Source organism: Artemia franciscana, unplaced genomic scaffold (genome assembly GCF_032884065.1).
Source record: "Artemia franciscana unplaced genomic scaffold, ASM3288406v1 PGA_scaffold_36, whole genome shotgun sequence".
Classification (NCBI taxonomy): Eukaryota; Metazoa; Arthropoda; class Branchiopoda; order Anostraca; family Artemiidae; genus Artemia; species Artemia franciscana.
Genome location: NW_027062672.1, coordinates 836,074 through 853,664, shown reverse-complemented (window position 1 = coordinate 853,664; position 17,591 = coordinate 836,074). Strand labels below are relative to the sequence as shown.

The following is a 17,591-nucleotide window of genomic DNA, read 5'->3' as shown; positions in this document are numbered from 1 at the left end:
AAAGTCCCCTGTATTATTTGACTGTTGACATATCTAGTGCTTTTGACAATGTAATTCATTCAAATGCTTTGTTTTCTCTAGCAGCCTCAGGTGTTAACCTTTCTATTGTTTCCGTGCTCAAGTATTGGTATGCTAATTCTTCAGTTAGGGTGAAGTGGAATTGTTCTGTAGGGGAGTATATTCCTGTTAAAAAAGGTGTTAGGCAAGGTGCCGTGTTATCACCGAGCATATTTAAATGTGTTTTAGCTTCGTATCTCCAACCGTCACTTTTTACAATGATAATTTAGGTATTAGTCACATTGCATATGCTGATGATGTTCTGCTTCTTAGCCGGACAAAACATAGTCTAATTACCAACTTTGACCGGCTTTCAGCCGCACTATCCACTGTAGGCCTTTCAGTTAATGCCTCAAAATGTGAGTTTTTGTGTTTTGGGAGTCCTCCACCAGCATCACCTTTTTGCTTGGGTTCTTCAACTATACCATGTTCAGCAAGTATTAAATGGTTGGGTATCTCTTTTTCCACGTCACTTTCGTCTACTTGCTCCGCTATTACGTCCAGCGTGCTGAAAAGTATGCGGGTTGGTTACGGAAAAATTTCACCAAATCGTGGTCGGTATAACCAAAAAGGACTATGCCGTCTTTATTCTAGTTTGGGTGCCCTTGCTGTTTTTTATCGTTATGGTTTTGCTTTCCTTCTTCTTAAGAAGGATACAAAGAAAATACGCTCAGGATATTTTAAGTATTGCAAGTATTTGCTGCGTCTGCCTCGGTGGTATCGGAATCATACAGTCGTCTCTAAATTTGACATCACTGATGCACCCTCACGACTGAAACATTTATCTGAAGATATATCTCTTAAAACTCAGCAAATGATTGATGTTTGTGACCCTCTTTGGCCATTTTTTGAATTGAGGTAATTTATTTATGTTGTATGTTGTTATACTGTTATGTTATTTATGTTGTTATGTTTTTTTTCTTGTTTTTTCTTTTTTTTGTGTTTTTACTCCTCCTTTTATGTATTTTGTGGGTTATAAATAAATTCTTCTTATTATTATTATTATTATTCAGCAAAGCATGCTAAACTGAGCTTTAAAAAAAGAATTGTTTATATTAAAAAAAAATTCCGGTTGGATCTAAAGAAATTTTAATCTTTAATTAGATCTGATTTTATTAAATGTGATGAAACTTAGGTTAAACTTAAGGCTGCTGGATCTATACACACCATCCTAGCAACACAAAATTAGTAATCTGTCTAAATTTGATATTAACTAGTAAATTAGTTATAAACTGAATGGCCATCTCAGAATTTATCAATTATGGTATTTAAGCCTTCTTCGGGTGAAGATCATCTTTTTTGAAAAAAAAAAAAAAAAATGCCAGACATCACCACTTTGTTGCACAGTAATCTTCTCAATTAAAATCGTCTTTGAAATTGAAAATTAACTATCGCCATCTAGATTTAGCCAAGAAAATTCTAAAGTTGATTCTAAGTGAAAACCCAATGGCTTTAGTAGAACGTTTTTTTGTTTTTTTTTTTTGCTTATACTCTGCATACTAACACAACCATATCTATAAAACGATAAAAACTTGTTGATTTTCAGAAAATTAAAGGTTGGATGTAAATAAATTTAGAACTGCAATTAAAATATGGCTTTTGGTAATCAGATGAAACTTAAATTCATTTTAAGGATGCTGCAACTCCTGACGTTGCCGAAGGACTTGCTATATCAATTTAGTGCATATATCCATCTAAACTGGATATCAAAATAAGCTAAATGTAATTTTTGAACGTTTTGGCTCCACTTATTAACATTACAATGTCAAAGTTGCCAGTAAAGTATATTTTTAAATCGTTATTCAATTTTCAATTTTCTTTGGCTTTTAAGTAAAATTTTTTAGTCAACTTCAGTTAATCGGAATAAAACTTAGTTGTTTATTTTCGTTAAGTAAAGTCAGCATGAACAAGCAGATTATTATCTGTGTTGAAACATAATTCGTCTTTAGTCATCTGCATGTTTCTTCAAAAAAAGTGATATCCCTTGTATATCCCTTCTATATGAGATTTGTGATGTATTTAAGTGCAGTTTTTACTTGGATATACCATTTTCAAGATGTTTCAGGCTGTGTTTTTTTTTTCAAACTAATAAATTTATGATTTGCAATGAAGTTTTACCAATCATGTTATCCGACATAACAGTTACCATTCATGGACCAGCTTAAATCGGTAATTGTTCTTTGCTTAACTTTTTTAAATGTATTTTAAATTTTTATTTAAGATTCAGTTCGCCGACTCAGAGCAAAACATCGAATTCACAGTTCTGCAAGCATCAGAGCCAAGTTTCAGAGTGATGTTCCCCTCGTTGTCCACTGGGACGGCAAACTGATCCCCGACCTCATTGGAAAAGAGAAGGTTGATCGTCTGCCTGTTTTGGTTTCCGGAAAAGAAGTTTTACAGCTACTCACAGTAGCCAAGCTTCCATCCGGAACAGGCGAGGCTCAGGCTTCTGCTGTCTTCGGAGCTATTGAAGACTGGGGCATACCCGGCAACATCCGAGCCATGTGTTTCGATACTACAAGCTCAAACACTGGCAGGATCTCTGGTGCTTGTGTTCTGTTGGAGCAGAAGCTAGGTAAGGAACTCTTGTCACTGGCTTGTAGACATCATATTATGGAGCTCGTCATTGGTGCTGCGTTTCGAGTGTGCATGGGATCGACATCTTCTCCTGAGGTTCCACTCTTCAAACGCTTCCAGGACTATTGGAGATTCATAGATACAGATAAATATGAAACAGGAATTGCAGCTGATGATGTGGCGCGTCTAGTGGATGACATCAAACAAAGTACCATCGATTTTGCTAACAAGCACCTTGAACAGAACCAGCCGAGGGATGATTACAAGGAATTCCTGGAACTTGTGCTCATCTTTCTTGGTGCTACTCCTGCGAGAGGAGTACGATTCATGTCACCCGGAGCGATGAACCATGCCAGATGGATGAGCAAAGTGATATACAGTTTAAAGATCTAGATGTTCAAGGCTCAGTTTAGACTGACTCTCACAGAAGAAAGAGGTTTGCATGACGTGTGTGTGTTTGCAGTACGTGTGTACCTGAAAGCCTGGATCTCTGCACCTTTAGCCTCAGGTGCTCTGTACAGTGACCTACTACTGCTGAAGTCGCTGCTCGAGTACTCGTCCATCCATTTGGCAATCTCAAAGGCCACATCAATCAAGTTTTCCGGTAACTTGTGGTATTTGTCACCCGAACTCGCTGGCTTGGCTTTCTTCGACAGTCGCGTCAGTTCGTCGACGAAGAGAATGATGGTGAGTGCCATGTAGAGTGAAGACGACCAGGATCAGGAACATACCAAGCGTATCACCATTGATCTTGATTCAGCCAAGAATAAAAACCTGGAACATTTTGTTACAGCAAAGTCAGCAAAACTTTTTCAAATGATGGATCTTCCGGATGGATTTCTCACAGTTGATCCAGACTTGTGAGAAGATAGACACGACTACAAGCTAGCGTCAGAAACTGTGAGGTCACTCAAAGTCGTCAATGACCACGCTGAGCGAGGAGTGGTACTCATTCAAGAGTACAGCGGTTTTATAACCCAAGATGAGTCGCAGCTGCAATTTATGTTGCAAGTTGTCAATGAACACCGCAGAGTTTATCCCAACAGCAGGAAGCAGACTTTGTCAGGTCAACCATAAATAGGAACTAAACAATTTTGTTTATATTTTTTTAAAGCAAAATACAAGTTGATCAAAATCCTTCTTTTTTTTCTTTTTTCTTAATCTTTGAGGTACTTGAGCTACCCCTAAACATTATTATAAATGGCTCAAACTTTTTCTACAGTGTTTTCATGTGATATGGAACAACTTAGGGGGGTAAGAAAATAATATTTCCAAAATTTTTAATTTTTAAAATTTTTAATCGAAATCCTTCTTTTTTTTCTTTTTTCTTAATCTTTGAGGTACTTGAGCTACCCCTAAACATTATTATAAATGGCTCAAACTTTTTCTACAATGTTTTCATGTGATATGGAACAACTTAGGGGGGTAAGAAAATAATATTTCCAAAATTTTTAAAATAAGCTCCACACTAGTTCCCATCCAGTAGGCTACCACCGACGTTGTAAATTTCCTAACACTTCCTCCCCGATAGTGTTATCGGGTGTTGCACAAGTGGTGTGTTCTTTGTCGTCGGCAATATTATTCCAGAGTAGCTATTGTTGTTTTTTCTCCTCAGTTAATTGATTTCAGTATGTTCGGATCTTCGATTTACATATACGACATTCCGTAACTGACACTGGTATAAGGTGAAAAAAGTATCCGGTGCTTTTTTTGGTACTTGTATGGTATACCCACCACCTAATATTTTTCTATTATGTTCCTCTTACGCTTAATCCTAACGAAATATACCAAAGTAAGATAAAAAAATATATCAAACAGTTCATGGTAACGAACTGTAGTAAGGAGTGACCCGGCTCAATAGAAATCAAAACTAAAAAAAAAATTGAATTTTGATATCAATAGCTACATCAAAAGAATTGCATTTTAATGCTGATTTTAAATATATAAGTTTCATCAAGTTTAATCTTACCCATCAAAAGTTACGAGCCTGAGAAAATTTGCCTTATTTAAGAAAATAGGAGTTAACACCCCCTAAAAGTCTTAGAATCTTAACGAAAATGACACCATCAGATTCAGCGTATCAGAGAACCCTACTGTAGAAGTTTCAAGCTCCTATCTACAAAAATGTGGAATTTTGTATTTTTTGCCAGAAGACAAATCACGGGTGCGGGTTTATTTTTTTTTTTTTTTTTTTTTCCCAGAAGTCATCGTATCGACCAAGTGGTCCTAGAATGTCGCAAGAGGGCTCATTCTAAAGGAAATGGAAAGTTTTAGTGCCTTTTTAAGTGACCAAAAAAATAGGAGGGCATCTAGGCCCCCTCCCACGCTTATTTTTTTCCCAAAGTCAACGGATCAAAATTTTTAGATTGCCATTTTGTTCAGCATAGTCGAAAACCATAATAACTATGTCTTTGGGGATGACGTACTCCCCCACAATCCCTGGGGGAGGGGCTGCAAGTTACAAACTTTAACCAGTGTTTACATATAGTAATGGTTATTGGGAAGTGTACAGTCGTTTTCAGGGGACTTTTTTTTGTTTTGGGGGTGGGGTTGAGGGGAGGGGGCTACGTGGGAGGATGTTTCAAAAATAGTCGAAAACCATAATAACTATGTCTTTAGGAATGACTTACTCCCCCATAATCCCTGGGGGAGGGACTGCAAGTTACAAACTTTGACCCGTGTTTACATACAACACGTATGAAAACACGTGACATACGTGTACAGACGTTTGTCACGTCTGTACACAAACGTGACAAACGTCACGTTTTCACGTTTGAAAACGTGACGTTTTCACGTTTTCAAACGTGAAAAGGGTAATAATATAACCCTTTTTCTAATCATCACCCTTTGATCCATCACCCTTTTTCTAATTTTTTGAACTAACCCCCCCCCCCCAACTCCTCTAAAGAGAGCATATCCGTTCCGGTTATGTCAATCACATTTAGGACTTGTGAATATTTTTCCCATCAAGTTTCATCCTGATCCCTCCACTCTAAGCGTTTTCCAAGATTTTGGGCCCTCTCCCCAACTCTCCCCAATATCACCAGATCCGGTCGAAATTTAAAATAAGAGCTCTTAGACACGATATCCTTCCAAAAATCAAATTTCATTATGATCAATCACCCATTCGTAAGTCAAAAATACCTCCTTTTTCTAATTTTTCTGAACTAACCCTCCCCCCCCCCCCAACTCCTCTAAAGAGAGCAGATCCATTCCGATTATGTCAATCACATTTAGGACTTGTGAATATTTTTCCCATCAAGTTTCATCCTGATCCCTCCACTCTAAGCGTTTTCCAAGATTTTGGGTCCCCCCCCCACTCCCCCCAATATCACCAGATCCGTCGAAATTTAAAATAAGAGCTCTGAGACACGACATCCTTCCAAATATCAAATTTCATTAAGATTCGATCACTCCTTCGTAACTTAAAAATACCTCATTTTTCCTAACTTTTCAGAATTAACCCTCCCCCCAACTCCCCCAAAGAGGGTGGATCCATTCCAGTTATGTCAATCACGTATCTAGGACTTGTGCTTATTTTTCCCATTAAGTTTCATCCCGATCCCTCCACTCTAAGCGTTTTCAAAGATTTTAAGTCCCCCCTCAATTCTCCTCAATGTCACCAGATCTAGTCGGGATTTACAATAAGAGCTCCTATTTTTCTAATTTTTCAGAATCAACCCCCCCCCCTTACTCCTACAAATAGAACAGATCCGTTCCAGTTATGTGAATCATATATCTAGGACTTCTGCTAATTTTTCCCACCAAGTCTCATCCCGATCCCTCCTCTCTAAGCGTTTTCCAAGATATTAGGTTCTCCTCCCTCAATTCCCCCCTACGTCACCGGATCTAGTCGGGATTCAAAACAAGAGCTCTGAGATACGATATCCTTCTAATCTTCAAATTTCATTAAGATCCGATCACTCCTTTGAAGTTAAAAATACCTTATTTTTTCTAATTTTTCAGAATTAACCCCCCCCCCCCAACTCTCCCAAACAGAGCAGATCCGTTACAATTATGTCAATCATGTACCTAGGACTTCTGCTCATTTTCTCACCGAGTTTCATCCCGATCCCTCCACTAAGCGTTTTCCAAAATTTTAGGTTACCCCCCTCAATTCCCCCCAATGTCACCGGATCTGGTCGGGATTTAAAATGGAAGCTTTGAGAGACGATATCCTTCCAAATATCAAATTTTAATTAGATCACATCAACTGTTTGTAAGTTTAAAATACTTCATTTTTTCTATTTTTTCCGAATTAACCGACCCCCAACTCCCACGCCAGATAGTCAAATCGCGAAAACAACTATTTCTAGTAAAATCTGGTAAGGTCCCTGATATACCTGCCAAATTTCATCGTCCTAGCTAGCCTGGAAGTGCCTAAAGTAGCAAAACCAGGACAGACAGAGCGCAAAAAACGAATGAAAAAAAAAACTTTTGTGGAACAATTTCGTATTTCCAGACCTGAAGGTCGTCTGAATTTGTTTTAAATTTGCAGCCTTGGAAAAGAAGGCAAAAGTTCATTTTTCTACCACCTCCTCCCAAGTATTAATTTTTTAGCGTGTAGGTGCACATCAAACAGTTCGTGGTAACTAACTGTAGTAAGGAGCGACCCGGCTCAATAGTAAGCGAAACTCAAAAAAACGGAAATTTGATGCTAAGAGATACATCAAACGAATCAAATTTTCACGCTGATTCTAAATATATAAGTTTCAATTAATTTAGTCTTTGTCCTCAAAAGTTAAGAGCCTGAGAATATTTACCTTATTTTGGAAAATAGGGGGAAACATCCCCTAAAAGTCATAGAATCTTAACGAAAATCACACCATTGCATTCGGCTTATCAGAAAACCCTATAGCAAAAATTTAAAGCTCCTATCTAAAAAAATGTGTAATTTCGTATTTTTTGTCAGAAGACAAATCACGGGTGCGTGTTTATTTGTTTGTTTGTTTTTTTTCCCCAGGGGTCATCGTATCGACCAAGTAGAGTGTCGCAAGAGGGCTCATTCTTACGGAAATGAAAAGTTCTAGTTCCCTTTTTAAGTGATCAAAAAATTGGAGGGCACTAAGGCCCCCTCCCAGGCTCATTTTTTTCCAAAAGTCAACAGATTAAAATTTTGAGATAGCCATTTTGTTCCGCATAGTCGAAAACCATATTAACTATGTCTTTGGGAATGACTTACTCCCCCACAATCCCTGGGGGAGGGGCTGCAAGTTACAAACTTTGACCAGTGTTTACATATAGTAATGCTTATTGGGAAGTGTACAGACGTTTTCAGGGGGATTTTTTTGGTTTGGGGGAGTGAGGTTGATGGGAGGGGGCTATGTGGGAGAATCTTTCCTTGGAGGAATATGTCATGGGGGAAGAAAAATTCAATGAAAAGGGCGCAGGATTTTCTAGCATTACTATAAAAAAAACAATGAAAAAATAAACATGAAAACGTTTTATCAATTGAAAGTTAGGAGTAGCATTGAAATTTATAACCAACAGAGATTATTACGCATATGAGGGGTTCTAAAAATACTTTAGCATAAAGAGCGAGCTATTTGGGAGGAGATAAATACCTCGCTCTTTACGCTGAAGTATTTTAGTAATTTCAACTATTTATTCTACGGCTTTTGTGATTCAAGGGTCATTCTTAAGGAATTGGGACAAAATTTAAGCTCTAGTGTTAAAAGCGAGGTACTGACGGGGGGTTATATCCCCTCGCATACGTAATAAAAACATGAGAATACAAAAGTTCGTTACGTAAGCTAATTTGTAAGTTACGTATATTCTTTACTAATAAAAACATTCGTAAAAAATTAAAGTCCTAGTTATCTTTTTAAGTAACCAAGAAATTGGAGGGCAACTAGGCCTCCTCTACCGCTCTTTTCTTCTCAAAATCATTCGATCAAAACTCTGAGAAAGCCATTTAGCCAAAACAATAAATATGCAAATTTCGTTTTAATTATTCATCTGCGGAGAGCCCGAATCAAAACATGCATTGATTCAAAAACGTTCAGAAATTAAACAAAAAAACTAGTTTTTTAACTGAAAGTAAGGAGCGACATTAAAACTTAAAACGAACGGAAATTACTTCGTATATGAAAGGGGCTGCTTCCTCATCAGCGCCCGGCTCTTTACCCTAAAGTTTTTTTTACTGTTTTAAAAAGTAGAGTTGAAAGAATCAAACTTTAGCGTAAAGAGCGGGGCGTTGAAGTTTTTTACTGTTTTGAAAAGTAGTGTTGAAAGAATCAAACTTTAGCGTAAAGAGCGGGGCGTTAATACTTAAATAATACTTAAGTGCATGTAGAAACCCAGGTACATCTCAAAACAATGTCACAGTCCAATCCAAGTGGAAGCTAACCATATCAAGAAACATACATGAAGCAGGAGATCGACTTTGTCAAAAAATCAAAGAAAACAAACTATTTCACATAAAGTAGACAATGCTATTAATGTGGTGGAGAATATTCAGCCTCCCCTAAATGCCCAGCTAAAGGAAAAATATGCAGCAACTGTGAAAAACCAAATCATTTTGCAAAGGTTTGCAAAAGCACTGAAAAATCACTAAACTTTATAAACCAACAACAGCAAAATCACGATCACAGGAATGACAGCAGTGATGAGCTATTTATTGATATTATAAACATGGACAAAGGTGATGATCAGCCGTATGTAAAGCTCTTGATCAACAAACAAATCAATATCATCTTCAAAATAGATACTGGTGCTCAAGCTAATATCATACCTGAAAGACTTTTCAATACTTTCAAACCACGACCAAGAATTAACAAGACCCTACAGGTACTCACCAGCTTTGGAGGTCAGAAAATCCCCACACTTGGTTTATGTAACCTTAAATGCGCATTCACTAACGGATGCAGCGAAATACAGCCCTTCTTCATAGTAGGAGATGCCCCCATACCAATCCTTGGCTTTGAATCCAGTCGCAAGCTTAAACTCATCAGGCTGATGCTAACAGTAGTTGGGTAAACGCCGTGGTTGTAATTGAAAAGCCTGACAAAAGCCTCAGAGTTTGCATTGACCCACATGACCTGAACAAGGCTATCAAAAGGTCACATCATCCCATGCCAACATTCGATGTAGCAATACTTAGACACGATGGGGCAAAGTTCTTCAGAAAACTAGACGCTCGTCTTGGTTATTGGTCCTAGACAAAGAATCATCTCAGCTGACAACCTTCAACACACCATACGACCATTATAAGTTCAAAAGAATGGCATTTGGACTGATTTCAGCTCAGGACGAATTCCAACACCACATGGAAAAAGCGTTTGAAGGCATCCAAGGCTTCTCTGTTATTGTTGATGACATTATCATCTCTGAAAAAAAAAACCAATGAGGAATATGATGCAAATGTTTGCAAGTGCTCTCATAAGGGCCCGTGAAAAAGGAGTCAAACTAAACCTCCAAAAATGCGTATTCAAGTGCAATAGCATGCTGTATTTTGGGCACGTGATATCTGAAAACAGAATCCACCCAGACCCACAAAAGGTCCGAGCACTGCATGAAATGTGGACCGCTTATACAAGAGATGAACTCCAGACAATACTAGGAAGGATGAATTGCCTTGCAAGGTATATCCCCAATCTATCATCAATAAATCAGCCACTCCGTGCCCTAGTAAAACAGCAACAATTTAAGTGGGAACAACAGCATGATACATCATTCACTAATATCATAGAATCCATTTGCAGCTCATTAGCATTCTTTGATCAAACAGCAGGCAATGTTGAGCTACAAGTCAACACCTTAAAATTTGACCTCGGTGCCACCCTCAGCCAAAATGGAAAGCCAATCTCCTTTGCATCACGCTCACTAAACTCCACCAAGCAGAACTACTTGCAAATAGAGAAGGAACTTTACGCTATCCTATTTGGCTGTGTACATTTCCACCAGTATCTCTATGGCCAAAAATTCACGGTCGGCTCTGACCACAAACCCCTGCAAGTAGTCCTAAATTGCCCAATATCAAAGTCATCACCAAGACTGCAGAGGATGCTTTTAAGGATTCAACAATACAATCTCATAATAGCATTTTGCCTTGGCAAGGAAATTCCTATTGCTGATGCGTTGTCATAGCTAAGCCTCCCTGAGGAAGATAAGAAAATGGGAAAAGAAATAGAATCATACAGTCACTCTATCACATCTCTTCTAACAATCAGCAATTCTAGACTCAAGAGACTGAAACAGAAGGCAAAACCCTACCACCCCCCGTTAGCTGAGCTTGCCCAATCAATCCAAAAATGTTGGCCATCCTGCAGAAGAAAACTCTTTGCAATGCCCACCCCATTCTGGAACATCTGCCATGCACGCTCCATTGACCAAAATTCCAAAAAAAACCCTTAATGCCATGCAGCATGCATCATCTACCATGGGAGAAGGTTGGGTGCAATCTATTCTACAAGAAGGAAAATACTACATCATTCCTGTTGACTATTTCAGTCGCTTTTTTGAAATCGACAAATTGGGGGGAAATGCAAATTCACCTCACATAATATACTGTCTTAAAAAGCATTTTGCACCCTCATAACCAACAACGGCCCCCAGTTCACATCCACACTATTCCAGAAGTTCATGGATAATTGGGAAATCTCTCAAACTACATCATCCCCAAACTTCCCTCAGTCTAATGAACTAGCAGAAAGAACAGTGCAAACAGCCAAAGATATGCTTATCAACAGATATTGCAGGAAATGACTTTAACTTAGCGTTGCTGGAGTACAGAAACCCTGGTTGATGGTCTAGCATCCCCATCACAACTGTTGATGAGCAGAAACCTAAGGTCAGTTGTTCCCTGCACTAAACAACTTTCACCATAACAACCAAAAACCATTCACCATAAACGATTTCGATAGAATTGGATAAAACAACAGTCATGCCAAAGCAAATATCATGACAGACAGTCAAAGGAACTAAAACCTTTGCAAATTGGTCAAGCGGTCCAAGCTCAAATTTGTGGGAAACTTTGGCAAGCTGGAATTGTTCAAAGAGTAGATACAAACCCAAGATCATACATAATTGAAACAACCAAGGGAGGAACTTACCAACACAACAGGCAACACATAAAAACACTGAAACACCAACCTCAATCACCAGACCTTGCTGACCATGAGGAGGACAGCCCTGAAGCCAAAACTTCACCAGCACCTATAAGCCCATCATCAATAGCCCCCGTCCCACCTGTAACACCAATAGGGACCTTTCCCCAACCTATAAATTTCAAGTGTAACTCAGAGCTCCACACACTCCCTTCCAGCACCATTCACCCAACCCAAGAAGGACCCCAAAACTCCCAATACATAACCCATAGTGGCCAACTTGTGAAGCCAATACAGAGATTTGACATGTGAGAAATTCCCTAAACTATGTATAGTATGTGACAAATAAGTTGTGAATAAGTAGTGAACTTATAAGTGTAGTGCCACATGGAAGAACCCTTGTTTAGTTAGTTTGATGTAAATGGTCAAATTTTATGAAAGTTTTGTACCAGTCATCTAGTTTGGAAAAGAGGAAGGATGTAACATTCTAACTCACTTTTCTATTCTAGGTGACCAGGGTTTCTAGCACTTATTCAAATAAAATAAGAGTGTCCATGGTAATTACAGAGGCATCAGCTTGGTTTCTGTAGGCAGCAAACTATTAAGCAGGATGACACTTCATGCATGAGGAATGGTTGAAGGTATTAAGTTGAAACTTTCAACGTGTATTATGGGGATGTTAAAAAAAAAAAAAAAAGATGCTATTTGCATACTGCTACTAATGCTAATACAACTATTGTTACTATACAAATTACTCAAGGATGTGTTTATTAATTTTAACTTTTGGGAAATGATAAGGAAAATAATCAATTGAGCAAAAAGGAAACACTTTTATGCTAATACTACTACTACCATGGCTACTACAGCTGCTACCACTGCTACCTTTATAATAATTGTCATTATACAAGCTAAGGGTATTAAGGTGAAGCTTTAGAGGGATAATTATGCTGATTGTTGAAAAGGTGGCAAAGCAATATCACAATAACAGTTTACATTATAAAGTTAGACCTTTCTGGGCAAGTTGTGGTGAAGTTTTGAAATAGCCAGAAGACACTATTTGTATACTTTTATGAGTTTACTGTAACTAATGCAAGTAAGAGAATTATGATGAAACTTGGAGGGAACGTTTAGGGGAAGTTTCAGTTAAATGAAAAAAATTATATGCATGCAAGTTTTAAAAGGGCATATAAGCAAAATCATTGGGAATACTGCTCTATCATAGCTAGTAATATTGATATTTTATAGGAGCTAATTGGATCAGAAATTAAAAGTTCAAGTGCACATTTTAAGAGTCAGAAGTTATTGGAGGACAATCAGCTTTCTTGTTTAGCCCATAATTTTCTAAACACTTTCAATCAAAATTTTAAGACAGCCATTTTGTTCAACTTAGCTGAACAGTCTGTTATAAAAATATCTCTAGATAAATTGGGTAGGCCAACCCCCTAAAGTTATGCAATTTACCCATTATGCGTTAAAACTAAATATTGTTTTAAAATTAAATCAGAACACACTGTTTTTATGCTAGTTGCCAATAAGACATATCAGCAATATCCCAAGAACAACTGAGAGCATTAAGTTCAATTTTAGGGGGTTACTTCTATTACTTGGCCAGGACAATTAACCATCCTGGCCAAGTTGATTGGTGTGCTGGATTCAAGATCCTTTGTCTGAGAGGGCACAGGTTCAAATTCCAGTGTACCCAATTGCTTAGTTTGGGATGGGGTCAGTGGCGTGACTCTGTAAGCTTAGCCAGAGTCGACCCAGCTCTAAATGGGTAACTGGGGAAATCTGGGGAAGGTAAACAGGATGGGTGTGCAAAAGCACAGGATGGTTGGCCCCCGCCCCCACCCCATCACAATTCCTGGCTGAAGGGCCATGAAATGGAGATCAGCACTGCTGGTAGGGACTGTAAAGTCTAATGCTGTATCCTTTACCTTTTTTTTACTTCTATTACTACTGTAGCTTATTAAATTTGACTAAACCCAAAAGAGTGTAAGTGTATCCAGGTTTTCATAGAGCAGACAAAATTTTTTGGGGATGTTAGTAAGTTTTACTTTCAGATCAACTACAGCAGGTATAAAACTAACTTAAGAAGGGATGCTATTAAAAAAATTTGAAAAAGTTTTGTGGTAGATAAATGCTAAAAATGTGACACCTTTTTTTGTGCAATGCTTTGTTCTTAGAATTTGGTGATTCAAACAGTTTGTAGTAATAAACTTTAGGTTAACAGTGGAGCATATTCAGCATTAAAGACAATTTTGAGAGTGTCATACTTGAGATCTATACAAGTTCACAAATGACTATATCAAATTAAAAAGTAAAATTGTAAAATCAAAAAGTAAAATCGGAGTAATTGGAGTAAAGACAAATTAGAGTAATGAGATTAAAATTGCTTTTTGACAATTTTAAAATGTTATTGTGCTGCCATCTGTTTTATTTCTCTTGGACATTAGATATCACAGTATTATCAGATACCTGGATGAATTAGGCCAAGTAAGAGCTCTTGGTGCCAGGACCTATAACAAGTATTACAATTGTTGTGAAAACCTTACTGTCATTGGACTGCTTATACTCTTCTAATTTTTGATGTTCTGAATACAACATGGGATGAAATTGAATGAAATTTTTATGCACCTGAATCTATTTTCTGTGTTATTACTACAATAGAAGACCTACTAAGGTCATACCCAAGCCCTCAGACAATTGTTATTAAGAGTGATAAATGTTCAGATCTGAAAAATATTGGAATCTTTTCTATTACTCTATTCACTGTCAATAAAAGGTATCATCCCTATTTTGAACAGTTTTACTTTCATTACTCTTGACCATTTCACAGCAACACCTTGAGTGACAGAGAAAATAGCACACTTGAATTGAGTATGCCAGTAAGTGAAGTAAGTATAACAGCACTAGACCCTTAAGGTGCAAACCAGCAGTGCAGATCTCCATTTCATAGCTCTTCAGCCAGGAAGTGCAAGGGAGGGTTGGGGACCAGGCATCCTGTGCTTGCACACACATTTCCTGCTTGCCTTCTTCAGGTACCCATTTAGAGCTGGGTCAACTCTAGCTGAGCTTAAAGTGTTCACATATACTTAAACTATTCACATTATCTACTTCTTATAAATAAATTACTCTGTAGCAATTGTTTTAGAGCCTTTAATGTATTTGGTTGGTTTTTAAGACAATTTTGTTTTAAAAAGTAATAAATCATTCATCTTTTATATCCTTGTCACATTAAAAGTTTCTCCATAGCTTCAAGTATTTTTAACGCATTGATGAATAATTGGTATTAGCCTCATCTTCCTGTAGGAGCTGTCATAGTGGGAAACAACAGCCTAATAATTAATCAAGGGAGACAAAATCTAAATGAGGGGCTACAACAAATTTCCCTCTCCCTCTCTATATCTGAAAAAAACTAGATCTGAGTGGTATGTTTACTTTATTGGTAAGCCATTTAAATAAACTGCTATAATTTTACTGTAATTTATTGCCTAAGGACTTACAAGGTTTTTATGAAAAGCATAGCCAATTAAACTTTAAAATGTTTTTTTTTAATGGAAACTCCTCCCAAAGCCCTTGTTTCCCTATATGCATCATGTTGTTTGAAATAGTTCAACAAAAATGTAAAATTCAAAAGGACAAGAAAAAAACAAATTATTATTTTCAAGGGTCCATAAAGGGCTTCAAACATAATGTTCAGTTAAAGAGCTATATTTGGGAATAACGCGCAAAAAAAATACATTTAGTGGGCCTACTCTCTTTATTTTAAGGTAAGAAATATAGGGTCCCATATTTACCAAAAAGCCTTCATTTTACCTGAGTTTGACTTCCTGCTATATTGGAAAGAGTTTAGGTTAGGAAAATGACACATTCAGGCATGGGTCTACAGGCTAAAGTATGTCCCAGGAAGGTATTTTAAAGTATCCATCTCCACTCCTTCTCCCTCTAGAGGAAGCTGAAATTTGCCTACATGACAGGTCTATACCTATAGAAATTTTGACAAAAAAACATTTTACCATGATTTTATGTTACTAGTTGCTTTTTCTCTGCCTTTAGTTCTAAAATGCAACTGCTGTTATAAGAGTAGAATTTTGAACTAGGCTATATCAATATTTTCTTTTCAAAATTTAGGAAATGTATTTGCATATCTTTAAAACCTTATAAAATGGAATTGAGCAGAGTTAGGAAGCTGAAAACAATTTTGTTGTACTTCAATTAAGCAGAAGATCTATTTTGCAAGGTTTCACTTTTATAACACACATATTTATAAAGGTCAGGATCCTCTAGAGGGAGAAGGAGTGGAGTTAGCTGCTTCAAAATACCTTCCTGAGACATAATTAAGTCTGTAGATTCAGCCCTGGAAGTTTCATTTTCCTAACATAAACCCTTACTGAGATAGCAAGAAGTCAATTAACTAGAATTTTACCGAATTTTCGATTTGAGACACACTTCATGGCATATATTTGCACATTAATGGAATGGAGTATGTGCTCTGTTAATGTAGGCCTATAGGTTAACCAGAGACACAGCAAAGACCTACAACTTTTGTTATAGTTTTCCATTAGAAAAGGTCAACAACTATACATTTAAAGAAGTTAAAAAGAGCTATATATTTACCATTTTTTATAATTGACATTTTCTTTAGCCAGCCAAAGGGCTGGCTAAAATGACAGCCAAAGGGCTATGTCCGCCACACCCAATTTGAAGAAAAGATCAGGAAGTGATGATGATTGTGATAAAAAGACAGTTGAACAGATTTGCCACGTTTTCGGTCTATGGATATGCCCTGAGTATCCATAGATATCACACTTAAGGGAATTAAGTATTAAGAATCCACCAAAATTATGGGATAATCCCCCCCAATTGCAAATCCTGGCTGAAGGGCTATGGAACAGAGGTCAGCAAAACCGGTAGAGACTGTAGCTGCATGTAAGTCTAATGCCGTATTCTTGAAATTTTACCTAAGTTCCGCTCTATCCATCTATCGAATTAAAACTGAATAAGAACATTTCATGTTTTGTCTAATTCCCTCTTCTTCAGTCCTTGGCAAATCTTCCTTTTAACATCCATGGTCAGACATTATTCTCCGTCACTACATATGGCAAACTTAATAAATTTCATTTGTGGTTGGAGAAATTAATTCTACCAAACAGTTCGCAGTAATGAACTGTAGTAAGGAGCGACCCGGCTCAATAGTAAACGAAACTCTAAATAACGGAATTTTGATGCTAAAATATACATCAAAAGAATCGGATTCACATGCTGATTTTAAATATATAAGTTTCATTAAATTTGGTCTTTGTCATCAAAAGTTACGAGCCTGAGAAAGTTTGTATTATTTTAACAAATAGGGGATAACACCACCTAAGAGTCACATAATCTTAACGAAAATTACACCATCGCATTCGGTGTATCAGAGAACCCTATAACAAAATTTTCAAGCTCCTATCTACAAAAATGTGGAATTTCGTATTTTTGCCAGAAGACAAATCGCGGGTGCGTGTTTATTTATTTTTTTTTCTTTTCCCCAGGGGTCATTGGATCGACCAAGTGGTCTTAGAATGTTGCAAGAGGGCTCATTCTAACGGAAATGAAAAGTTATAATGCCCTTGTTAAGCGATCAAAAAAATAGGAGGGCACCTAGGCCCCCTCCCACCCTCATTTTTTCTCCAAAGTCAACAGATCAAAATTTTGAGATAGCCATTTTGTTCCGCATAGTCAAAACCATAATAGCTATGTCTTTGGGAATGACTTACTCCCCCAGAGTCCCTGGGGGAGGGGCTGCAAGTTACAAACTTCGACCAGTGTTTACATATAATAATGGTTATTGGGAAGTGTACAATCGTTTTCAGGGGATTTTTTTTTGGTTTTGGGGGTAGTGTTGAGGGGAGGGGGCTATGTGGGAGGAGC

General features: G+C 37.4%; 1 protein-coding gene across 1 annotated transcript in view; it reads right to left on the bottom strand.

Moving 5' to 3' along the window:
• LOC136041747 (DNA replication licensing factor mcm5-like) overlaps positions 1-16,378 on the bottom strand; it is a 35,572-nt gene extending 19,194 nt beyond the window's left edge. The window contains exon 1 of the mRNA XM_065726501.1: positions 16,299-16,378. The gene's annotated coding sequence lies outside the window, so the exon portion shown is untranslated. The remainder of the gene's footprint in view (positions 1-16,298) is intronic.
• Positions 16,379-17,591: the final 1,213 nt, after the last annotated feature.